The 22463-nt window shown below is 34.0% G+C and overlaps 1 protein-coding gene across 4 annotated transcripts in view; it reads right to left on the bottom strand.

Moving 5' to 3' along the window:
• Window positions 1-22463, bottom strand: part of RNF144B (ring finger protein 144B) — a 252393-nt gene that overhangs the window by 15662 nt on the left and 214268 nt on the right. The window lies entirely within an intron of this gene.

Below are 22463 nucleotides of genomic sequence, written 5' to 3'. Positions count from 1 at the left end.
AAAATGGAATAAAAGGCTGAGGATTGGTCTAATTTCCCAAACTAATACTTTCACATCAAGTACTTTAAAAAAAATTCAAGTCTAAGGAGTGTCTATGAACACTATATTTATAATTTACTTGAGAATTACAATTATTGGATATATTCTAATAGAAATTTTTCTTTGAGTATTTCCAGGGGAAGAAATTATGTATGTAATTAGGTCTTAAAATGATACAATTTACTATTCATTTACTTGGGTATATGTACTTGTATATGTAAATTCTATTATTAGAAAATATGACCAAAAATATGAAGATAAGGTAACTATATTTTGATTTGTATGTTAGAAAAGAATGATTATTATTTAGTTCCTTATAGTTATTATAATTTCAGTATCAAATGTAGAAAGGGCACTTGAGGTCCTTTTCTAAAACAAGTCTATCATGCTATGTAATTTCAGCTATTTGAGACCATCAGGAATCTACTGAATGCAAAAATGTTATCAACAATAGTTATTGCTGCCATAACAAGGTAATAAGGCAAAGGTACAGGAAAACAATGAAAGAACACTGGAAAATGAGATTTTAAAAAACTTTTACATAACATTATGTTCTGCTTTCCTTTCTCTCTAAAAAAAAGAAATGCCCAGCCTCATGTAAATAATAAGTATATAGTGTTTAGTTTGTACACTATTATGTATTTTGGTTTTTATTATGGCTTTACTTCCCTGATTTTCTTCCATTCTCTTTCATCATTAATCTTCTTTTCTTCTGATTCTAACTCTAGTTGGGCATTATTTTTCCTTTCTTGTATACCAATGAAAAGGAAATGAGTTTTTATTTTAAACCTTCAGAAGTTGGGGGTCAGGAATAGATTCTCAATTCTATCCTGAAAAAGTATACACAGATAAGGTCATTATGTTAGTTTGCCACTTTCAGCTAGGAAAAAAAAAAATTTAAGCTCAATGATTTAAAAATTATCTGAAAGTTTGTTCATTGTCTGAGATTGAAAATTATCTCTTTGTTGTCTACTTCATTTTAGGTGTCCAAATAATAAATAGAGAACTCAACGATATCTGATAAATCTATTATCCATAAAAGTTTCTCCTCTAATGATGCGGACTGTAATTGTTCCATGTTTTTCATCCTGAATAATTCTTGCCTAAGTTTTCCATTAAATACTCCCTGTACAGGTCACCTACTATATCTCTTGATATTGAAGTGGGTACCAATGGAGTTGTGTCTTCCTTCTTCTTAAGACTGAACCAGCATTTTTTCCTACTCATATCTCACATCTTTTATAAGGCTTTTCCATCTTTTCCCATTTCTAAAAATTTTTCTAAAAATAATTATTACACGTTTGCTGTTTGTCATACCTGTGTTTAGGCAGTTTTCATCAAAACAGAAACACTTTGAATCCAGAGAGTTTTATTTTTATCATTGCGGTAGGTCCTTAATATAAGCTTTGTTATATAAATGAACAGAGAGCATTCTTGATAAAATAGTTTTGAAAAGGAAATAGTCAGGTTTTCACAAACAATATCTACAGCACACAATTCTGAAATAGATGACATCCACCACAGGGATTTGTGTTCTACACAGACAAAATTTTTTTTTTTTTCCTGAGACAATTGGGGGTAAATGACTTGCCCAGGGTCACCACAGCTAGAAAGTATTGAGTGTCTGAACTTAATTTGAACTCAGGTCCTTCTGACTTTAGGGTTGATGCTTTATCCACTGAGCTACCTAGCTGTCCCTAGAAAGACATTTTAAAAAGAGCATTTTGCTCACACATAGTGTCATCCTGGAACAAAATAGATGCTTTGAATGTTTAATGTATTGAATTAAATTGAAATCAATAGTCTTCCATGTAACAATATTCTCCCAGGACAGAAAATCAAAGAGTGGAGCCTGAAAAAAATAAAAAGTGACACTTACAGACTCTAAAAGGAACCCTGACCTAATGACTTTATGGTAGACCTTCAATGAAAGTAGTTAAGAATCGTTTTCCAGTATACAAAATATGACTAATAACAGATAAGTTGACTGCAATCTTTATCTTCTTAGAGTAGTTGTTTATTCTTCATTTTTTGATGAGGACCAAAGACATCACAGAGAGATTTTAATTAGTAAGTAAACTAGACTTAAGTGAGGCAGAGCTGCACAAAGTCATTGGTCTCTCTCCTCCACTCTTCAATGTTCAGTGGAAAAACAGACGTCAAATGACTAATGATGGTTCAGAATGCAGCAAATGATCTTGGCTTTGATGACTGACCAAGCTCTAAGTGCTCTAAGTTGCCTGCTTCATTGGAAGCACCACTCTCACTTTGTTCATTGGAACAAAAGTCTTCATGTACATGGGATAGAGATTATAGAACTATTGTTTACATTCAACATACATTAGCCCATATGCTATTAGAGTGTTAGGGTGTGGCTGGGACGCATACTACAGTTTATTAGAACCATAGGTAAGAACTGGGTGAGAGGTAGATAGACCAGGTACTCTAGCCACTGTGGCACCTAGCTACTTCATTCATAAAGTTATTTTACTCTATATTACTCTATCATATGTATATGCTACAGAATCTTCTAGCAGCTATTCCACTTCCAACTTCCATTACCTATGACTGAGATTTTGTCATCCTGACAACTTCTCCAACCCATACTACCCCTGATCTTATCATTTCAAGAAAATGGGAAATAACTTTTTCCCTCACCTTATATCCTTCTTCCTCTGCTGCACATCGCCCGCCCCCCCAAAAAAAAAGAAAAAAAAAAAAGATTGGAAATGGCAACAATAAAACAATCTCCAAAGTTATTCTACCTTTAAAACTCCCTTGGCTCTTATAGTGGTTAAAGATGTGTCTATATTTGTTAGTCACATCTTTATTTAAACTTGGAACCAAATCAAGGAAATTGGTCTGTGGTGGGGGTAGGGGAAGGTGAGGAGTTAAGCATAAGGTAAGCTTTGTGAGCACAATGTTCCAACACACTAAACAAACCAATCTCAGACATGTATTCAACTCAATCAACATTTAATGAGTGCCTACAGCATATGAAGCCCTGTACTAGGTATTTCAGTGTCATAAAAGATGAATATGAGCTCTGTGTTCAAACTTTTATTTAATTGAAATAGGTTTTGCATGACTTCATATATATAATCTGTATCAGATTGCTTTTCCTTCTCAAGAAAGAAAGGGGGAAAGAAGGAAGGGAGGGAATTTGGGACTCAACATTTTTTTTTTTAATGAATGTTAAAAATGCTTTTAACTTAATTGAGAAAAAATGATACTTTAAAAGACCAAACTTCTATTTGGTAAAGAAAAGAGATGTCCATTCAACAAATAAGTGGTTATTATTAACTACACACTGCGGTAGGCACTGGAGATTCAAAAATTAAAAACCCCACAAGAACCCTAAAACTCTACCCTCAAGAAGGCTATGGGGGGAGAAGAGTGAGAAAAGAAAAACATTGGCATATATCTTATACACACACACACACACACACACACACACACACACACACATATTTATATACAATATACACACACACATATGACTTTGGGGAGATGATACTAATGACTAGGAGGTTGGGGGAGTGCAAATTGAGGTAAAGCCTCATATAGAAAGTGTCAATTAAGCTGTGCTATGGATTATAGCATGCTACAGGATTATAGACAGCACAATGGATAGAACACTATCTCTGAAGTCAAGATGAGCAGAGTTCAAATCTAGCCTCAGACACTTACTAACTGTGTGATCCTGGACAAATTACTTCACCCTGTTTATTTCAGTTTCTTCATCTATAAATCCAACTGGAGAAGGAAATGGCAAACTATCCCAATATCTTTACCAAGAAAATCCCAACTGAGATAGCAGAGTTTTACACAACTGGATATATACTACAATGTTTAGAAATTTTGATCAGAAAAATAATTTTCTTTTTTAATGTCTTGATCTAGAATTTATAATTTCTCTACCACCTCTAGCAATGAGTAAGAAAGAGTTAAGTAATAGTACTCAAAGCATTATCTCCTGGTGACAAATATTCATTCAGAAATGAGAGAGTTTGGCAAAATGAGAAGAAAAGCAAGGTGGAACTCCACTCTGGCACCAAAGGCAGCTATTTTGTGTAGCCTTTTACACTAGAAAAAAGAAGCTTGAACCCCTTTGTTTACACCTATAGTTTATAGAAAGACCACATCAACTGTCAGGCACCAACTCTATTTAAAGGACCTTCCAAATTCATACTTTCTTACATATAGAGATATCTTCAGGGTTAAGGGACCTTGAGGATCATTTTATCTCTTCTCCTCCCCATTTTACAGTTGAAAGAATTAAAGTTGGGGCATTTGTGATTTGCTCAAGTACACATATGTAACAAAAACAAAACAAAACAAACAAACAAAAACAAAGAGGTTTGAACCAAAATCCTCTGACTAAAGAGTCAGTATTCTTTGTACTATGTGATCCCCTCCCTATAAGGAAAAATGAATGAGGTATTATTTTTTTCCTGTTTGACTTTGTTATAAGAGAACTCTCATAAGTAGGAGTAATCTATAAATATATGCAGTGTAAAATCAAAACATTAATAAAATTCAGTGACAAAAAAAATGTAATTAAATTGTTTTGAAACATATAGAAAGAATGGCAGGCTGAGTCAGAAGTCCTGCTTTCTAATGCCATTTCTGCTACTGACTTACCTGTGTATCCTTACACACCACCACTCTGTGCCTCAGATTCCACAAACACAAAATAAAGAGACTAAACCATCTCTAATTAATTTTAAATGTTTTTAAAATATATTTTATTTTACATATAAAGAGACTAAAGCACCTTAAAGATAACTTGGACCAGTCTGAAAGTTAACTGGGTCTAGAATTTATGTCTCTTGCTTCAGCTTCTACCCTTTAGTAGTAATTCCTTTAAAGCCACAGAGGTTGTGAAAGCATAGGGAAGAAGGATGATTAAATGTGGATGAAAGGCAGAAAAAGTTCCTGTGCAAATAAGTCAGGCCCAGACTTAAAAGATACCGCTGACAAATGGTAATTGATTTTTAAAAAATCCTGAAATTAAGCCAACAATTCTTATAACAATCAGAAACCTCAAGGGAATGACATTAAGTAGCAAAAAGGTTGATGAAAAAAATTACTGGCATTATCTTCAGGCTATCTGCAATGCTGAGAGACAGATTCATTCATAGATTGATAGAAAAAAAAATTGGGGAAAACAGGAAAATTCTGAAATGAAAATCTTTACACAAATTCCAGAACAGATATTCTTAATTTTTTTTGTGTGTTATTGCCTCCTTGGTCGTCTAGTGAAAGCTACAGATCCCCTTTCAGAATACTTTAAATGCATAAACTAAAATACATTTGTAATTATATAATTACAAAGAAACACAATTGTTTTGAAACAAAGAAATGAAAATATTTTTTAAACCAATTTTATAGACCCTAGGTTAATAAAACTTGTTCCAATGTATACTTTTGGAACACATAAATTTCTATTTACATATACCATGCTTGGTCTTCCCTTTTATTTAAAATATCCTTGTATCTTTGTCTATGACTATTCTATCTATCTTTCCCAGATCCAAATAAAATTCTATCTTCTCCATAAAGTCTTCCCTGCAGACTCCAATTTGTGTTGTCTGAATGTTTTTTGATATAACCTACATCTAATAAGCCATGCCTTTATTTTTAACTTCATTTAGCAATTTATTCAAGATGAAAAATTTGTGGTTTATTAAATAGCCTCATATATCAGGCTTTTTCTTCATGTGGGTATGTTTCATCTTTCCAGATAGATGCTAGGCACAGTCAACAGAAGAGCCTTAAATTCCCAATAGTCAAAGATCCTCCATCTCTTCTGACCTAACACTATTGACCTCTTATTTCTTATAACATTTTTCTTCCTTCAAACAGTTTACTCAGGGGTAATCAGGCTCTAGCAAAATTTTTATCATCCTAGATAAACTCATAAGAGATAGCAATAACTGTCATATTGAGTACTGACTTTGGAATCAGAAAAACCAGGGATTGATGCTTCCATCTGATTGTGTAAACATGAGCAAATCACTTAAACTCTCACTCTTAGGGCCCCTACCATGTACCTAAAAATACCAAAGGAGATGCAAATCTGCATCAGTGAGGGTCACTTCCTCACTAGGAGTTCCCTTCATGTATTATATCATAGATCTGGCCTAAAAACAACTTGTAAAATCTCACACAAAAATTTTTATAAATCAAAATATATACGCACTGCCTATGTGACTCTGAGGAAGTAATTTACATTTGTAGTGCCCTGAGATGATTCTTGGGGACTATAAATTGAAAAGAAGATGTGGATAGGTGTTTCTTCACTGGAAGATCCATAATCCAATAAAACACGATCCAATTGGTCCACCCAAAGAAAGATAACTGCCAATTAGGCTACATCATTTCCATCAGCTTTTACTTCCCAGAAGGAGAAAGTCTACTTGGGAAACAATATTACTGTCCAAAAGTTGTTTGTAAGCAGGTACAGAGCAAAGGGAGATGGATGACATTCAGAACATAATCTTTCCAAAGTTGCTATTTCACCATACAACCCATTTCCACAATAGGCAAGGAATACATCTGCCAAACATTATCTGAATATCAATGTTGGCTAATCAGGTATTGTTGTGCCACAGTTCTCTTTTAAGGTCCTGACTCAGTTTCCCTGATTGCCCTATTCAGTTACTCTGCCTCAGGTTATAACCATGCCCTCTTAATGTAAGATAGGATAAAGGTCTTATATCTTAGACCTTAGGCTATACTTACTCCCTCTTAATGTTTAATGGGATAAAGGTCTTTATCCATTTTAGACATCATTAGAATATCGGGAGCCTCTCTGGTACCTCCCATTATGTCATCCCAGGTCCCTCCCCCATTATGTCATTGTTACCTTATAAAAGAATGCTGAATCCGAAATTCAGTGCTGGATACTTTGAGAAACGGTAGTCTAGTTCAGCCCTGGGACCAACCATGGATCCATTTGGTCCCAGTAAATCTCTCCATTTAATAAATACTGTATTGAATACTCTCTAATCCTTATCTTGCTCAGTTTCTTCGGCATTACAGCATCCACACTCTGTTCTGGACAGTGCCATACTGCTATGCTGATATGTTTATGGGCTGACGCATTTTTTTTTTTTTAACTCCATATATACCTCACTCCAACTTGTATTTTCATTTATCATTATATTATCAAAAGACTCCATGGAATTTAGCAGGATCAGGGAGTAATCTCGGGATGAGCTGCCACTGCCCACTGTTTCCCCAGTTGCAAGCTAGTCCCAGTGTAGAGTTGCAACCAATGCTCTTTTAAAGTGAAAAAAGAATCATTTATTTGATTCTTGTGAGAATCAAGTGTCCCCCCCAAGAAGGATATTTCAAATACAGAATCAGGATCAAGGTTGCAAGGTAGTTCCAGAGCAGAGTTGCAACCAACACTCTTTTAGAGTGAATGAAGAATCTTTTACTCAATTCTTGCAAGAATACAGAGTGAGGGGGCAGCTAGGTGGAATAGTGGATAGAGCACCAGCCTTGAATTCAGGAGAACCTGAGTTCAAATCTTAACACTTCTTAGCTGTGTGACCCTGGGCAAGTCACTTAACCCCAGCCTCAGGGGGAAAAAAATAGAAATGCAAGAATACAGAGTGAGGAGCAAGCTTTGCACTATTAGTTCAATTCCTTATTCTCTCCCCCCCCCCCTCAAAGTTTGTATTGGTCAGATTTACAGTTAGTTACAATTATCAAATTACAATCGGAGGTACAATTGGTCAATTTATAATCCTCTTTATTCACCTATTCCATAGAAAAGGCTTGTGCTTTGACCAGTCATTGACTAGCCAATCTGGAACTTTGTTTAGATAGTTCCTTGACTCACATGGTGATTGGATACATATTAATAAAATACTTCACCCCTCCCTTCATCCTGTTTTGATATCTGTGGAAACTTTAACTCCACTGTTAACATATTCCAATTTCCAAGATTACAATGTATATATGTTATAGTATTCTCTCTGATGCTTCTTATTCATCATTCACTTAGTGAGACTGCTCAGAAGTACCCTAGTGACATGAGTAACACATAAACAGATCATCTATTGGACCATTTAATCCTCAAGTGTAAAATGGATTATTCACTTATGTTTTAGAGTGTCATCTTCTGACATTACTGCCCGAATTCTGGGGGAACTTTAGGGTACCCCATTTTTGGAGACTTCAGTTCCCTAGGTACTGGAAGAGGAAATAAATAGTATTTCTAAAGTACTGACTCCATGCCAAGTATTAGACTAAGAAAGAGCTAAGAACAAAGAGCAGAAAAACAAAACAATCCCTGATTTCAAAGTGTTTACATGCAAAGTGAACCCATAAAAGAGGGCTCACTTGTAAGGAAAAGTCCTGACAGTATTTCCAAACATAATTCTCCTGAACCCTGACCTCTCTCAAGTTCAATGCCTCCAAAACAGATTTTATAGTGTTAAATATGACACTCAACGTAGATTTCCTTTCCAAATGAGTAGAAATATTATCTTAGGCTAATAACTTCATATCCATCTTTGATTCCCTCATTCTCCTGAATACTAGGAAGATCTATGATAGAATTACTAAAGGAGATAAGCCATATAAAAAATAAGCACAGTATATTTAGAATGTCTCAAGCATGCAATGGAATATATCCAAAGGATAGATCATTTCTGGCTAAGGATAATCTGAAAAAACTTCCTGTAAGGAGTGGCTTTTGTGCTGGGATTTGAAAGACAGTTAAGAATAATGGGGTGAGATGGGGGAAATGGAATGAATGATATTATGAGGAAAAACAATGACATAAGAAAAGGCACAAAAGAGATAGGAATTAATAGTGTTCAGTAAACAGTGAGTAAGTTTGGTTTGGTTGGGGCTTGTGTTGATTGAAAGGGAGGTGTGGAAAGTGCAATCACTTTGGAGTCAAAGTTTATGCCTGTGATTCTGGCTATAGATATAGATATAGATATAGATATAGATATAGATATAGATATATAGATATAGACTCCCTATCTATTTATCTATATATATCTATATATATATATATAGATATAGATATAGACTCCCTATCTACCTCTAAGATAAACTCTTTTTGTCCTTTTTGAATTTTATCTTGTTAGATATTTTGGATTTGACCTCCTTCTTTGCTATCTATCCTTTCCATTTCAATTTTACCTATGATGAGCATGCTATCAATGCCTTTATCTGAATTCTTAAAAGAAAAAAGGCAGCCAGGTGACTTAGCAGATAAAGCACTGAGCCTCAGAGTCAGGAAGATTTGAATTCAAATGTGATCTCAGACATTTACTAGTAGGTGACCATGGGCATGTCAGTTAATATTGTTCACATCAGTTTCCTCATCTGTAAAATGAGCTGGAGAAAGAAATGACAAACCACTTTATTACCTTTGCCAAGAAAACTCTAAAACACAACTGAAAAATGATTCAACAGCAATAAATAAAAAAAGAATATCTACCTGGGATGCTGATATTTTGGCAATGAAACATTAACAAGTATTCTGAATTTGTCTATTCAACCACTTTTCTTTAGTTTGGGAGTAGATCACTTAGGAGTTCATTCAGTAAGCTATGAGTTTTTAGGAAGGAAAGTGATACTGAAAGAGATATGGTAGAAAGATTAATCTGGTAGTGATATATCAGATGGACAGGAGGTAAAAATAAATGGGAGCTGAAAAGGACAGTCAAGAAGATATTATTACAATGAATCCAGACGAAATGTAACCAAAGATGGTAAAAATTAAAATAAAATTGATAAAAATTAATATTATTAACATTAATGACAATTACAATAGCATTTATATAGTACTTTAAGATTTGCAACACACTTTATAAAATATATCAAATCATTTTATCCTCATAGTGACTCTTGCTAAGAGAGATGTGTAAAGCATTTCTTGAACCTGGCATACAACTGGATATGAGGGATAGGGAAGAAGCAAGGTTAAGAGAGAAGTTAAATATAATTCTAAAGGTTCCAAATTTATCTGGGAAATTAATGATATCCTTAAGAATTGGAGATTTTTTTAAAATTTCAGTATTAGGATGAAGTTATAAAAAGTTCAATTATAGAAAGAATAATATAGTATTCCAGTGAGACCTTCAATGAATTTGTCTTATAAACAGTTAAGATTGGACCTCAGGCAAAAACTAGAGATAAATACTTATGACTCCCCTATATTAAGCAAACAATATTCTCTTTCCCTCTCTCTGTTAATGAGACTACTTCATATACTTTTTTTTTTTTTTTTTTTTTCCTGAGGCAGTTGTGGTTAAGTGACTTGCCAAGGATCACATAGCTAGGAAATGTTAAGTATCTAAAGCCAAATTTGAACTCGGGTCTTCCTGACTTCAGGTCTGGTGCTCTATCTACTATACCATCTAGCTGCCCCTACTTTATATATTTATTAAGAATCTACCATATACAAAGAAGGCCTTGTGTTGGCACTAGGAATGCAAAAGCAAAGAAGAAATAGTCCCTGACCTCAAGAATTTATAATCCAATTGACTATATATCTTCTATTATTGCTATCCCTTTCCCATTATGACTTTCTTCATCCCAGGTTTTTAGGGTTGGCTTAAGAAATTGAGAATTTTTTTGGAGTTTGCAGAAATCTCAGATAACATGCAAAGGTCAGTAGACAACACAGAAAAAAATTAGGAATACAGAAATGCATAAAGTATATGCATGGTAATTATATAAGATTACTATATTTTTATCTTTTAATAATTAATAATTTAGACTTCTGAAGGGAAGACCAAAAAAATTAGGAAGATTTTCAAGGCTTCAGGGGCACACCCACGATGTGAAAGAGTTAACTGTGTTTTCTAATATCATCTTGCAAACATACCTGATTTTGTCTGCTCTACTCCTGTGTCTAGCACAGTACAGAGTATATAGTAAGAACTGATAAATACTTGCTGAGTCATTGATCTTTATCCTGGTAGTTTGGATAGTTGGAGGAGGAGTAGATGAAGACACAGGGAGGGCTCAACAACCTCAGCTTAAACTTTTTTGAGGTTAATTGTTTTTCTCCTTTAAAAATTTGCCCCAATGCCTCACTGTGACTTGGAGTGTACAATGAATTATTAAACATTATGCCAATGGTACACACACTTTGGCAGGCCCTACCAAAATAGGAAAGCCCAGTAACAGTTTAAGCTGGATTTGTGTGTTCTGGGCATTAGCTTAGAACTTACTTCAGAGAAAATCTCATGAACAAGTTGGTTATAGGGTGACATGTTTCAGCAACTATCTACTCTCAAATACTATTTACTTAGCAATCAATGCACAAAATCAAATGCCTTTGAAGCTTCCAATGAAGAAGTTAAGAATACCACCGCAAATTTGTTCACCTTTGTCTCCCATATAACAACAGAAAAACAGGAGTTCTCTAAGGAGCTCAGATTTGAAAAGGATATACTCATATGATGGAAAAGTACCGCTTTTTATAAAGAATATGACTAAGGAAGGCCAAAGCCCAGCCCACACTAAATCAAGGCTTACAAAGGGACCATGGACAATAGCAAAGATTATTTTATGGATGTTCAGAGCAAGAAGGATAAAGAAAAGAATCATTTAGTTGCTTGGAACAGATGTTTTAATAATAACAAAAAACAGAAAGCAAAGCTATTATTTTTTATTCTTTTTTAGACTGAAAGCTCTCAAGGGCAGAGCCTATTGCCTCTTTTTTACATTTTCCAAATTAGAACATTTCCAAGCCACACAGTAGACATTTAATAAAGGTTGGTTGATTGATTGATTAATTTTTGCCCATAAGAAAAATAATTTTTAATCTAGAAAGAATAGCACAAATATAATTAACAAAAATTTAAGATAATATATAATTACTAAAATTCATATAGCAGTTTAAAGGTTTGCAAAACACTTTACAAATATGATCTCATTTTATTCTCATGATGTCAAGAAAGGTGATGTTATTAATCTAATATTACATATAAGAAAACTGAGGGACAGTGCTCAAATGATTTGCCCCAAATCACATAATTAATACCCATCTAAGGCTGAGTTATTTAACTAAGTCTTCTTGACTCAAATATGATGATATGAAGTCACCTAGCTATTTTAATTAAATTCAAGTTTCCAGAGTCAAGACAAATTTCATCTCAAGGATTTTGAAAAAGTTTGATGGCATGAACTCAGAAATACACAGCTGGCAAATTTTGTAAAATTATGTAGAATGGGAAAAGTTTTATTAAATTAGATAGCCAAAATATTTATTTTTTAAAATTAATTTTATAATTATAACATTTTTTGACAGTACATATGTATAGGTAATTTTTTTTACAACATTATCCCTTGTACTCCCTTCTGTTCCGAGTTTTCCCCCTCCTTCCCTCCACCCCCTCCCCTAGATGACAGGCATTCCCATACATATTAAATATCTTATAGTATATCCTAGGTACAATATATATGTGCAGAAGCAAATTTTGTTGTTGTTGTTGTTGTTGCAAAGGAAGAATTGTATTCAGAAGGTAAAAATAACCTGGGGAGAAAAACAAAAAAAATGCTAACAGTTTACACTCATTTCCCAGTGTTCCTTTTCTGGGTGTAGCTGATTCTGTCCATCATTGATCAATTGGAATTGGATTAGCTCTTCTCTATGTTGAAGATATCCACTTCCATCAGAATACATCCTCATATAGTATTATTGTTGAAATGTGTAGTGATCTTCTGGTTCTGCTCATGTCACTCAGCATCAGTTGATGTAAGTCTCTCCAGGCCTCTCTGTATTCCTCCTGTTGGTCATTTCTTACAGAACAATAATATTCCATAACATTCATATACCATAATTTACCCAACCATTCTCCAATTGATAGGCATCCATTCATTTTCCAGTTTCTAGCCACTACAAAAAGGGCTGCCACAAACATTTTTTGGCCAAAAATATTAAAACTAAAAAGATTCTATTAATTCCTATCACATGATCCAAGTTCTGTATAACATTTTAATCAAATCAACTGCCTAAGTACTGGTGAGGAGAGATTGGTTCAGTAATAGGTTATAAGAGATGGAAAGAAAGATCTTTGTTCATCAAGTTCAATAAAAACCAGAGTAACTTATGTAGCTGCCAAAAGGGGTAACTGAATATGGTATCTAGAACAAGGAAGATGACTGTGACACAGTTTTAATTAGATTAACTAGACAAACTGGAGGGCAGCTAGATGAACCAAAGTGGATAGAGAATTAGGTCTGGAGTTGAGAACTCATCTTCCTGAGTTCAAATCCAGCTTCAGATACTTGGTAGCTGTGTGACCCTGGGCAAGTCACTTAGCCATATTTGCCTCTGTTTCCTCATCTGTAAAATGAGCTAGAGAAATAACAAAACATCCCAGGATCTTTGCCAAGAAAACCCCAAATGGGTCATGAAGAGTTGGATATGACTGAATAAAAAAAAATAAAAGGAAATAATATGCATGATTACTACAGTGTAAATAAAAAAGATTACTAAAAAGAAGTTGAAATCTGAGTAATAGAAGAAAAAAAAAAAAACTGAAGGCCTCAGAGAAGATGGAGGACTACTAAGACAGAATACTTCATTAAACACATATTCAGTATCATATATTTTTGTTTAATTCTTAAAACTTAAATTTGCTTAATTAATAATTAAGCTTAATTTTTTTCCTTAGTCACAAGGAAGGATTCAATTTAAGGAGTGGAAATGACCATGTTATAAAGACAGCAAGCTTTAAGTAAAATATATTTTAAAATATTTACCCTTCTGGCCAAAAGCAGCTTTCACAGTCAGACATGGGCCAACTTTAAATTCTTAGACCTATTCCCTGCAAATGAAAAGAGAACCTGTTTCCTCTGTGGTTGCCTAGGTCACACTCTGAGCAAGCATCAAATCCTTGCCTCACTCTAATTTGAATGATTTGTAGCTATCTTCTGTAAATCATGCTAAAGAAAAAGATTGGCAAACATAAGGAGCTTAAGTTTAAAGGCCTTCCTCTTATAGCATCTATTAAACTACTTTATGTGAGCATTGTTTCCCCCAGTACCTAGCACATACAGTCTTAGAAATATACATTGAAAGAACTTAATAAATGTTTTAGTATCTTTTGGATAGTTCCAAATTGCTTTCCAGAATGTAGGACCAATTCATAGCTCCACCAAGGATATATTAGTATGCCTGTGTTTCTACATTCTCAGCAACAACTATTTTCTATTTTCTCTTTCTTTTTAATATGAAGAGTATGAGAAATCAGAGTTGTTTTAATTTACAATTACACTATTACTATTAATTTGGCTATTTTTTCATATTGATAATCAGTTACATTTCTTCTTTTGAAAACACTTGCTCATATCTTTGGATCACTTATGTATTGGGAAATAGATTTATGTCATTTATGTCATTTCCCTATGTCTACCTATTCCCCTTCCCTCTGTCCCTCCCTACTTCCCCTTTCTCCCCCCTCCCCAAAACCATCTATACACACACTTATTCTTCTTATAAATTGTGTTCATTAAAAAGTTTTTTTATTATATATCATCATAACTTTATATTTTGTCCTTTACAATCTTTTCTGTATCTCATTTGGTTATGAAATTATGGTTATTTAACTTTTTGTGATATGATCTTTTTACATTTAATTTACTTTTCAGTTTGGAACTCATTCTAGTACTAATGGTATAAGTTTAAACCTATTTACCGAGAGGGTACCTTGCAATATTCCTCCCAGTTCTTGTAGAACTGGGAGTCCTTCCACCAGTAGTAGCTTGTGATCTTGCAATTATCAAACACTGGGCTAATGTATTGAACTGCTTCTGGTTCATACTTATCCACTCTCTTCTATACTAACCTATATTCTATTTTTTAGAACATGGAACAAGCTGCTTAAACTTCTTCCTTTCTATACTGAGATGTAGTAGAAGCTTAAATGAACAGGAGAATTTGGGCACCACTTTAAGAAGACCTTTACAAATGATACTGGATTCATTTTTGCTTGTTTTTTAAACAAGGTCTGTGATTTCACTAGTATAAAGAATTTCTCCTCCCCAAACTAATCTATTTATTTAGTGCTATACCAATCAGACTCCAAGAAACTATTTCAATGACCTAGAAAAAATAACAACAAAATTCATATGGAAGAATAAAAGGTCGAGAATTGCCAGGGAACTAATGAAAAAAAACTCAGAGGAAGGTGGTCTAAGTGTACCTGATCTAAAGCTATATTATATAGCAGCAGTCACCAAAACCATTTGGTACTGGCTAAGAAATAGAACGGTAGATCAGTGGAACAGATTAGATACAAAGGACAAAAAAGGGTACATCTATAGCAATCTAATCTTTGACAAACCCAAAGATACCAACATTAGGGACAAAAATTAATTATTCGGAAGAAACTGTTGGGAAAACTGGAAATTAGTATGGCAGAAATTAGATATGGACCCACACTTAACACCATATACCAAGATAAGATCAAAATGGGTCCATGATTTAGGCATAAAGAATGAGATCATAAATAGATTAGAGGAACAGAGAATAGTCTACCTCTCAGACCTGTGGAGGAGGAAGGAATTTATTACCAGAGGAGAATTAGAGATCATTATTGATCACAAAATAGAAGAGTTTGATTACATCAAACTAAAAAGTTTCTGTACAAACAATACTAATGCAAACAAGATTAGAAGGGAAGTAACAAATTGGGAAAATATTTTTAAAAGTAAAGGTTCTGACAAAGGTCTCATTTCCAAAATATATAGAGAACTGACCCTGATTTATAGGAAACCAAACCATTCTCCAATTGATAAATGGTCAAGGGATATGAACAGACAATTCTCAGATGATGAAATTGAAACTATTTCCACTCATATGAAAGAGTGTTCCAAATCACTACTGATCAGAGAAATGCAAACTAAGACAACTCTGAGATACCACTACACACCTGTCAGATTGGCTAAAATGACAGGAACAAATAATGATGAATGTTGGAGGGGATGTGGGAAAACTGGGACACTGATACATTGTTGGTGGAGTTGTGAAAGAATCCAGCCATTCTGGAGAGCAATTTGGAACTATGCCCAAAAAGTTGTCAAACTGTGCATACCCTTTGACCCAGCATTGCTGTTAATGGGATTATATCCCAAAGAAATACTGAAGAGTGGAAAGGGACCTGTATGTGCCAAAATGTTTGTGGCAGCTCTTTTTGTTGTAGCTAGAAACGGGAAGTTGAATGGATGTCCATCAATTGGAGAATGGTTGGGTAAATTGTGGTATATGAAGGTTATGGAATATTATTGCTCTGTAAGAAATGACCAGCAGGAGGAATACAGAGAGGCTTGGAGAGACTTACATCAACTGTTGCTGAGTGAAATGAGCAGAACCAGAAGATCACTATACACTTCAACAACAATACTGTATGAGGATGTATTCTGATGGAAGTGGAAATCTTCAACATAAAGAAGATCCAACTCACTTCCAGTTGATCAATGATGGACAGAAACAACTACACCCAGAGAAGGAACACTGGGAAGCGAATGTAAATTGTTAGCACTACTGTCTATCTACCCAGGTTACTTATACCTTCGGAAGCTAATACTTAATGTGCAACAAGAAAAGTGGATTTACACACATATATTGTATCTAGGTTATATTGTAACACATGTAAAATGTAGGGGACCTGCCATCGGGGGGAGGGAGTGGAGGGAGGGAGGGGATAATTTGGAAAAATGAATAAAAAATAGAAAGAAAGAAAGAAAGAAAGAAAGAAAGAAAGAAAGAAAGAAAGAAAGAAAGAAAGAAAGAAAGAAAGAAAGAAAGAAAGAAAGAAAGAAAGAAAGAAAGAAAGAAAGAAAGAAAGAAAGAAAGAAAGAAAGAAAGAAAGAAAGAAAGAAAGAAAGAAAGAAAGAAAGAAAGAAAGAAAGAAAGAAAGAAAGAAAGAAAGAAAGAAAGAAAGAAAAAAAAAAAGAATTTCTCACGAGAAAGTTTCCACTATAAATGCAGACTAAGCTTCAGTTTTCTCACCTCTAAAAGAAGGGAATTGGACCAGGTAGCCTGTGAGGTGTCTTACAGGCCCAAAACTTAGGACATTCTAGTCTTACAAAGTTGCCTTTGGCAGTGAGAAGTTAGGTGACCTATCCAAGGTCATACAGTCATTACATACAGTAGGTAAGGCATATTGGGTTCATTACTTTGATATTACACAAAGCAAGAGAATAACAAAAGTATGTTATATTATACCTTTATTGTGTTAAGAGTGCAGGTTAGCATGGATTACCAAAATATACAACTAATAGGACAACCTGACAATAGCTTGTCCTCCTCTCAACAACTAAAAAACTAGAAGGTTAGGATGATCTATATTTAATGTTTTATATCCTTTTCCTATTTTCTGAGAGGAGATGCCAAAAGAATATTGCTGTTATTGTTCAGGAGTTTCAGTCATGTCTGATTCTTCAAGAATCCATTTAGAGTTTTCTTGGCTTTCTGAGGCCAGATTTGAACTCGAAAGGTGACTTTTCCTGACTCTTCAGCCAGCACTATATTGGACCATCTAGAGCTGGCTGCCAAAAGAAGTCAGAATTCAAACAATCAGAAGAGGCGAGAAAAAAACCAAGAGACAGCACATATAATCAAACTGTGCATCTTCAAGTTAACTAAATCCCCAATATGAACTCAGTAGGGAAGTGATTAACTATGAAATTTGCTTACAAGATGGATGGAAGAATCAAAGCAGGCATTTTACTGGATTTACTTAGGGAAAGCACAATTGATTACTAAAATAACAAATCACCATAAATAAAAAAAAAGTGATGCTGATGACTCTCCTACATGTTCATGAGATTAAGATACATGAAGTAGAAAATATGTAGAATCATGTGTTGTTGTTTTTTCTAACTACTTCTGTTTTCTGCTAATTCCTGGAAAACAAATATATTCTAAGAACCAAAATGACCATTTCCTTGATTCCAATGTTGTTTTTTCCTCTTCAGTTTTCAGAAACTGACATTGCAGCACCATTTCCCCATTTCCCCATTCCTACATCAGCAGGAGATCTAAGCCACTTATTTGTTATCGTGCTTTATATATGTTCAGTAAACATTAAAGCCATCTTATTACTTTTCTCCCTCATCATGGGGCTATGCCAGAAAAGGCACTAAATGAAATTTTATTATTATCATGAGGAACTCTGTATATACATGCTGCTCCAATTGCCAGAGGAAATAAAACATGCTGTTTTAACTTTTATGAGCTGCTGAATTTTTAGTCATTCCAAGGATTTGGTGATTCCTGGTATCTTAAAGGGGAAAAAAAGGTCTCTGCAATTCAATTTATTGCATTTATAGATAAGGCACCCTGTCAAGTATTAGTGATACAAAGATGAAGCTGAATAGTTCCTAGCTCCAAAGAGTTTACTGGCTCACTGGGGAGATAAAGACAGGACACAAATGACAACAAGACAAGTTGACATGTGATATAGGCCTTAGAGATAGTAGACATAAAACAAAATGGCAAGATATAGTAGGAAGACTAAGAACTCTAGATTATATGATTTTGGGGAAATCTCAAGTCTCTAAATTTCAATTTCCACATCTGCAGAATGAGGAGGTTAGATATGACCCCTTAGAAGTTCAATAATTCTAAGAATCACATAATCATTGCACAGGGAAAAAATCAGAACTGAAAGACTCCACAGGAAGCCAGTGAGGAGGCTCATCTCCCGTGAGGAAAATTACACTTTTAAAACTGTAATGTAATTCTTTGAAATAAATTAGTGTTTGGACAGTCTGATAAAGCTTAAACCTTCTAGAACTATGTTTTCAAATTGTGACATAAAATATAATTATTGAAATATTTTAAGTTTATTAGTTATAAGGTTAAGAATCCCTGCACTCCAGTAAAACCCTCTAATGTTTTTTTTCAAATAAAATGATTTGAAGAAAAAAAATCAATACAGAGATTTTCATGGTAGAATAAGAAATGAAGTCTAGCTAATTTTTTTTTCTATCTAATGTTTTTTAATGTTTCTTTTTAAAGTGTCATATATGTTCTTTTCAATAGCTCTCTGTAGAAATAATTGTTTCCCTCATCTCAATGATTTTTTTCCCCACAAATAAGCTGATCCATATTCTCCCATCTCCATGGAAACCTATCTTTCTAAACATTTATTTCAATAACCTGATCACAAAAAGTCATGCTCTATTTCCACAGGGGCAAAGTGGTCACTTCTGCAGAGAAGTACTTAGGGAATTAGAACAAAATTTTCCATAGGTCTGATTTAGATTGTATCCAAAGGGATTTATTCCCAAAAAGCACCAGAAAGATCTAGTTACAATAGGTTTCATTCATAGATGTAGTTCTACCTTTCCCATGATATGAACCCCAAGATCACCTGAGCTGAATCTGATTATCTCATATGAAGAACACATTTTGTTATCAATTTAGCTCTAGCTGGTAAATTATGAGGAGAGTACCAGTTGACACAACACTCAGTAACTAGTCTTCTATGACAATAGTGAAAACTGACTAAGTATCAGGTACTGATTTAGAGGCAACTAGGTAGCACAGTGGACAGAATGCTAGGACTGGAATCAGGAAGACCTGAGTTCAAATTCAGCCTCAGACAGTAACTAGCTGTGTAATTCTGGGCAAGTCATTTAATTTCTTTCAGTTTCCTCAACTGCAAAGCAAGGATAATAATAACACCTACTTCCCAGAATTGTTATGAGAATCAAATGAGATAATTATTATTAAGTGTAAATTGTAAAAATAAAAGTTAGCACTGTGCCAGGTACATAGTAGGTATTTAATAAATGCTTGTTCCCTTCTTTGTGTAAAGAAAATTAGATATGGAGTCAGAAGACCAGGACTAATTTCCTGGTTCTATTCCTTACTCTTTGAGAAGCCTCAGACAAATCATTTACCTCACTGGCCTTTACAATGAAGAGTAAATCTCCAGGATCTCTTTTTAAGTTTAAATCCTAATTATGATCCTTAATCATTGCAAGATAAATCATTAAATGCAAAAACAAATTATACAATATTCTGGAGCCTCAATTTCCTGATCCAAGAAAAATCAATCAATAAATCACTAAGCATTTATTAAATGTACTATATGCCAGACTAGATCTTAAGGATACAAGATACAATGCTGGAATTGTTCTAGATTATTGCTAAGGTTTCTACCAATCCTACCATCCTATGAATAAATATTCAGCATCATTTTAACATAATTTACTTTTATTGGATTTTTAAACATTTTTCACCCAACAAGTAATTTACAGATTTAATTTGGTCATTTCACCAGCCCACCATGTCAAAAACATTTGAAAAACACGAAAATGAAAACAAAATGAATCCCTCAATACACAGCTACCATCTTCTTTGTCCTTAATATTTTTTTCTCTTTTAAAAAAGGTAATAGTTTATTTTTCCTTCTAATTATATGTATAAACATTTTTTAACATTTGGGCTTTTTTATTTAAAGTTATGAGTTCCAAATTCTTCCCTAGCTTTGCTTCTTTTCCTTCCTCTCTCATTGAGAGGGTAAGCAATTTGATATAAGTTACATATGTGCCATCATGTAAAATAGATTTTTAAATTAATTATTTGTAGAAGAAAGAAAGAAAACAAGAAAAAAAGAGATAAGAGAAAGAGGAAGGAAGGGAGGGAAGAAGGGAGGAAAGAAAGAAGGAAGGAAAGGAAGGAGGAAGAAAGAAAAAAAGAAAGTAAGAAAGAAAAGGAAAAACTATGCTTTGATCTGCATTCAGATTACATCATTTCTTTCTCTACAGACCAATAGCATTTTTCATCCTGAGTTCTTTGTTCCCCTCCCTTCCCTATAAAGTACCTAATACATACTGACTTATGACATTGACTTATGAGCTGAAAAGGAACTTTTAATAAATCTAGTACAAAGCTTTCATAACAAATAGGACTGTTGAGGGCCAGAAAGGTCAAGACTTGTTCAAGTTTAGGTATGTATCAGTCATTATTTAAATCCAGGTTCCTTGGTTCTGAGTCCCAAATGAGTATTTATTCCACTAACCATTAAGCCAAGAATGATTCTAAGCCAATCCCCTTTAGGACAATATATTCCCTAATCATGCCAATTGATCAAGTGTTCACTGGATTGACTCAGGGGGACTACACACACAAAGGCCTATTAGGCAAAAGAACAAGAATTTTTCTCAGTTTGGATCATGTCAGTAGCTGACTTCAGTCCACAATTACATTTTGTTACAGTAGTTGGATATAAGCAATCAGATGCCAAGGAGAATAAGAATATATCTCCATGTTGGTGCATGGACACTATAATTAGAATAGCTATGCAAATCATCATTGGCCCATAGTCTGAAAGAAATCAAGTAGAACAAAAGCTTATTTAAAAAAAAAAAATAAAAAGGAAACTCTCCAATAAAGATTAAATATGTAGCCCTGAGACTGTTTTCTTTCATGAGACATAGCCACAAGGCCAGCATTATGCTTGATCCAGTCATGACTGCTTTATGCCCATGAATTTGTGCAAGGTGTTCCCCATATTGTAGAGTCTCTACAACTCCTTGAATCCTTTAAAGCCAATGAAATCTTCCCTGAACCAATCCCCCCTCCCAACCCCTAACACCTCACACCCAGGTGAAATTCATCTATCTCATCAAATTTTAACTATATTTTATCTAGATCTCTAATTTTTAATCACATTTTAACTTTTGGGATTGTATATGTCTAACTTATATCAAATTGCTTGCTATCTTGGGGAGGGGAGAAGGAAGGAAGAATATTTTTGGAACATAAAATCTTAATTAGAAATTAGAAATTAGAATGTTGAAATTAATTAGAAATAAATGTTGAAAATTATGTTTGCATGTATTTGGAAAAACAAAATACTACTGAGAAAAAACATACTTTATCTTTTGTCTTATCCTCTGTTAAATTATAAATTCCTTGAAAAAAACCCTATAACTTATAGGAAATAAATACTTAAATGTTCGTTGAAATGAATTTAGTCCTTATGACACCAATAAACATGAATAAGTGGGCCTTTTGAATCCATCTGAAAAGACTAGGATAGCAAGTAGTAAAATCAGTTGAGAAAAGAAGTGTCATCTTCCTTTATGTTAGTGTTTATGTTGTAAACCACTGCAGAAGTCCTTCCATGGATAATATAAAGTCAGTAAGTCAATAAACATTTATTAAGTTCTCATTGTATGCCCTGAACTGTTACAGAAAGGGAAAAGACAGTCCCTGCTCACCCACAGTTCCCAATCTAATAATGAGAACAAGTAAAAGAAATAAAATCACTGCCAAAGCAAGAAAAGATTTATTTGCTCTAGGTCTGGCTATTCTTTTTCAATGAAAATGAGAGTTTAAAACATTTATGCTGGAGTAAGAGTTTTTTTCCTTTCAGGCAACTTTTGTTGAAAGTACACAGCTAATCCAAGCTTCT

This window comes from Sminthopsis crassicaudata, chromosome 1 (genome assembly GCF_048593235.1).
Source record: "Sminthopsis crassicaudata isolate SCR6 chromosome 1, ASM4859323v1, whole genome shotgun sequence".
Lineage (NCBI taxonomy): Eukaryota > Metazoa > Chordata > Mammalia > Dasyuromorphia > Dasyuridae > Sminthopsis > Sminthopsis crassicaudata.
The sequence above is the reverse complement of the archived record's forward strand: the minus strand, read 5'-3'. Positions and strand labels throughout refer to the sequence as shown.